This window comes from Dreissena polymorpha, chromosome 3 (assembly GCF_020536995.1).
Source record: "Dreissena polymorpha isolate Duluth1 chromosome 3, UMN_Dpol_1.0, whole genome shotgun sequence".
Classification (NCBI taxonomy): Eukaryota; Metazoa; Mollusca; class Bivalvia; order Myida; family Dreissenidae; genus Dreissena; species Dreissena polymorpha.
Window position 1 is genome coordinate 56872717 of NC_068357.1, and position 4993 is coordinate 56877709.

At 31.7% G+C, this 4993-nt stretch overlaps 1 long non-coding RNA gene across 1 annotated transcript; it reads left to right on the forward strand.

The window, feature by feature from the left end:
* Positions 1–319: 319 nt before the first annotated feature.
* Positions 320–4725, forward strand: LOC127874279 (uncharacterized). The gene is made up of 3 exons (XR_008046769.1): positions 320–484; positions 3694–3870; positions 4325–4725. It is a non-coding gene; the product is annotated as an uncharacterized LOC127874279 (long non-coding RNA).
* The last annotated feature ends 268 nt before the right edge of the window (positions 4726–4993 follow it).

Consider the following 4993-nt stretch of genomic DNA (forward strand, 5'->3'; position numbering starts at 1 on the left):
AATAATACGGTTATCTGTATAATACATGTTAAGAACATTTATAAGAAAATAGAAGCTTTCAAAATGCAATGCATTATTTCATTATCGGGATTTTAACAAGTTTAGGTTTTCAACTCTCGAAATGTTTACCATGTCATTATAATCGAACGTAAAAATATTGACAGACGAACGGGAAGAGGAAGAAAAAAAGAGGTAAATACCGATGTAAACAATTGAATGCGAATATCGATAGTGAAATCTGTTTTATCAAAGTGTCAACATAATATCACACTAGCTTAGATAAAATAACCCCGTTATCTGTCACCAATGAACGCGACACTGCAGCATGTATATATAATATTCAGTTACGGACACACTGAACAGATGATATAGATATAACAACGGATTTTTGATTATCTTTTGCTGATTATAATATTAATTATAAGTATTATAATGGAGTTTCGACTAAAACGATTTTTTGTCGGAATAATTTTGCTTTATTCAGGTGCGTGCGTGTTAAATATATCACATTATATGGGGCATATATGGTATTGTTCTGGGTGTTGAATTCATCAGAGTTCATTATGCATTGAACGTGTGTAAAACAATTAATGTTCGTGTTAAAGAGATATATCACGTTATATATATATATAGGATTAATATGTATATAATATATATATATATATATATATATATATATATATATATATATATATATATATATATATATATATATATATATAACAGTTAATTGAGCGTGTCAGAATTATCCTAAAACTTTCACGGCGGTACCGCAATTAGAGAAGTGATTAACCGTGTATGCGGTCCGGTTAGCTCTGTCGGGATAACACTTCATAGTGGGAGGTTTTTGGCTTAAGTCATGGACTGCCTGCACACTTTTTGCCACCAGGCAACACAAAATATTGTGCGTTTTAAATAGACCACAGTACATTATGCATAAAAGTGACAAACACAGTTCACAATCTATATATTTAATATATCTAATAATCACATACTAAGTAGGCATCATATAAATATAAAATAGTATATAAGTAAATATATATTTTTTGAAAAATCACCAAATGAAACATAGTATATGTTTAATAGAGGATTACAACAATAAAGACCATGTAAAAAAAGTGTACAAGCCTCTTTTCACTTGTGATTAGCCACTTCGGAGCTAAAACACGGCCGTTAATCACGGGCGCCACCTCACCACTTTTTTCCATGCATTAATAAATAAGCCAATGCTACTTCGAAGGTTGAGCTAAGGTGCGGATTTTTTTTAATTTCACTAATAATTATACAGGGTGAGAAGGTTTCATATGTTTATTTCAACAAATTTTGTATTATTTAAAAAATCAGACAATGTACTGCGATTCGGGGCAGATTAATTTATCCACAAACTTACAAAAACATACAATCACATGTAATTTTAAAACGTGAAAACCTATATTAGTTGAGGCATAATGGAGTTTTTGAAAGCAAATCTATGTATTTTGCCTGTGTGCCGAGCAAATTTCAATCCGATTAATTCGCTTACGACATCAAACGATTGCGTTAAATATATACTAACCTCTGCACACACAAGCACATTAGCTTCTTGAATATTTAAACGATAAGATTGTGTATTTCCAAAAAAATGATGGAGCCAATGCGAAGGAGGTGGCGCTAATGGCAGGAGGTTGCGCTAATGGCAGGAGGTGGCCCTAATGCACGATATATGAATCCTCACATGACTATGATAGATAATGTTTTTTTCATATATCAATTTATTTTTCAACGTAAATATTTAAACCCAAATAAATACAGAACATATACACAGTCTATAAAAACATCAAGTCAGCAACCTGAATAAAACGTATCGCACAATATAAACCCAAAAAATGTATTAATCAATAAAATCCAATAACTAAATTCTAAATGTTCTAAAAATTAACCATATTTCTTCTACAACACATATGTTTATACAGAAAGATATTTCGAGAAAAATAATTAAAAGATGTTACAACTTCTGATTGAAACGATTAGTTTTGTCCTCTTATCTAAATGCTTAATTCACTCAAATGCAAAGGGCAACGACTCTTAATCGGCTAAAATATGCCGTTTGTTCTCACTTACATCAAAAAAAGGTTACCTCGGTATTTAATCGTTGGCCTTATTCAACCACACTCAAGTTACTTTCCCGTTTAATAGTATATTCAATTACACTAAATCTTCAAACTATCTTTGCAACAGATGTTTCTTCATTATTATGTAGACATTATTTGTTTGATACATCCAGTTCTTTTTTTTTTAAATCAGCATGCCACAACTTATAAAGGTCATCACGGTTTAAAATGGATTGGAATAATATGTTTTTGTACATTTGTGGATGAATAAATCTTCTCTGAATCGCACTACATTGTCCGATTTTTAAAATAATGCGAAATATGTTGTACAAAAACCATAAAACCTACTCATTATGTAGATCTATCTATGCAATTTTAAAACATCAGGTACTTAGCGCCACCTCGGAAGTATCATGTGCTCATGCATTAGTACATCGCAAAAAAAGAGGAGGCGCTCGTGATTAACTGCCGTGTTAAATGATTTTTCCCCTTTAATGATTAGAACTTCAACCCCACAGTTAACTTCGAATTTTACGTTTTGTGTTATGAAAACAAGGGTAACAATTATATATAATCTTAGTAATTGACACATGCACGGAAGGCACCATAGCAACCCTTATGTTTTCAAATCTTTCTTATTCATCTTAGTAGATATAATGTAAGAAAAACATTAACATTTTAGACTTAATTTTATAGATTTCATCTTAAACATGAACTATAATTATACTTAACGGCAGCATTTTCTACATGTACTTTTCTGACAATATGCACACTAAGTGTAGCAGTTTTTGGTAAAATTTAACCTAACTCTTATTGTTCTTCAAAGACATAATCGAAATGTGTTTTGAAAACAAACAGCATTTGTGCATGTGAAAGCAATTTCTCAATACAGATTAAGTTTTATTTCAAATATATCCAAATGTCCAATACATGGGGTGGCTTAATCTATAGGTATGGCTAAAAAAAATAAGAAAATAATAATTTGATGTGCAATGTAATTAAAATGTATGTCTTATAATCGTTAATCCTACAAAATCACCAAACAAAGAAATTGTTTATAGTACAGCATTAAAAAATATTATATACAAAAATGAATGTTTAATTTTTCAATACATGTTTCAAAACACAATTAAGTTCCGTACCCCTTTAAATGTAATGGTGGTAGGACTTCCTTAATCGTATTGAACAAACAAGACTATCATGATTCGAGGTACAAGTGAAGCCCCAAGTAAACTTAAAGCTAGTTATCGTGATCAAAACCTTATTATGAAATATATAGTATTTTTGCAAATCCAGTGTCCAGGCTGAGCGTTCCATTCTCCGCCAAATTATTTTCCCGACCAGTCTAAGTACGTTTACATTTCGAAATTAAGAAGAGATAAATTAATACACATACAGGATTATATTTTTAACACTAGTCTTATGTTAATATTAAACTTTTTATATTTTAACGAACATAAACTAGTACCAGTTTATTGATCGTTTTCAGAAACATAACTCTAGGTTTGAACGTTTTTTTTAATTTTGTCTTATCAGAACCTTACACGCTTTTCAATTACTTTAGCTTGCTCCCTCCAAAAAATATATCATGAATATGTTTCAGTCAATGTCACCAATGGATTGGCATGCTATTTTTGTGGAGCAACAGGGACAAATAACACTTGTGAGCATTATAAAACATACAAGATGGCCGTTCAAGGGAAAGGAGACCCTCATGTTATCAAGAATTGTACAGAACCTTACGATCAAGTCTGCATGATCGAAACATTTTCAACATTGGGTATGCCTTTATCTTTGCGTGAAATAAAAAATGTAAAAGATGTTATTCAGTTTGCAGTTGATCCGATTGAAATTTAAAAGTAAATAAACGAAAGTAAAATTAAGTGGTGAAGTATCAAGGAAAAACAACGTTTTAAATGATTAATCTTGTTCAATATATGGCTTAACATACCTGTACCATATTACACCCTACCTATTGTAAGAACATGATTTAATGATATTATATACGAATGATTCACTGCCATTCTTCAAAGTAAAAAAGATATGTTTAACTGCTATATTAATATTGCAAACCATTTTCGCATTTCATACGCATCTTCATCCTGTTTGCTTATGAGTTAAGTGTTGAAATGCTGCATAATGCTGATGAAGCTCGACTTTGCATGCGTTGAAGATACATAACCCTAGGAATTACAAACACAACTGAAATATACGACGCAACCATTGTTTTGCAGGTAACACCGTTTCGCACATTCGAGACTGCAGCAACGGTAAACAATTTTCATTCACTGCCAACATTGTCAATGACCGCGGGGCATACGCAAGACTGTATGCCTTGCAACACAACAACGAAACGGCATGTGTTTGGGACGGCAACAATATGGCCTGTCTTACCAAATGTGACGAAGATTTGTGTAACGGACCACAGATCAATGGATGTATTTCACGTAGTCAAATCTCGTTTCCGTTGATTTTTATGTATGCTTTATTCGTAATACGCCTAACCAAACAAAAATAGTTGACTGAACGTGAATTTTATTTATTGTGTTGTGTAAATAACATGCTTAAGCATCATTGGGTGTGACCATAAACCATATTATGGCATTCAAATTGCATAATTAAATACATAACGTTGTATTGAGTGTTGTTTTGTTGTAAATTAACAACGATTATGAGTTCAGATGCGTATGAATTGATTCACGGGAACGTTAGAAGAAATGGTCTTATAGCCACGCACCAGGACGACCAAGAGTGGTTTAATCGACACGAAATAAAGATTTACAAATATAATTTTGATTCTTACATAATCGTTCGCAGAATGTTTTCATAAAATGATTCAGTTGTTAACTGTGATATGTTGAGGTTCAGAATGTCAGTTTTGGGTTTTAAACCTATTTTTTTTT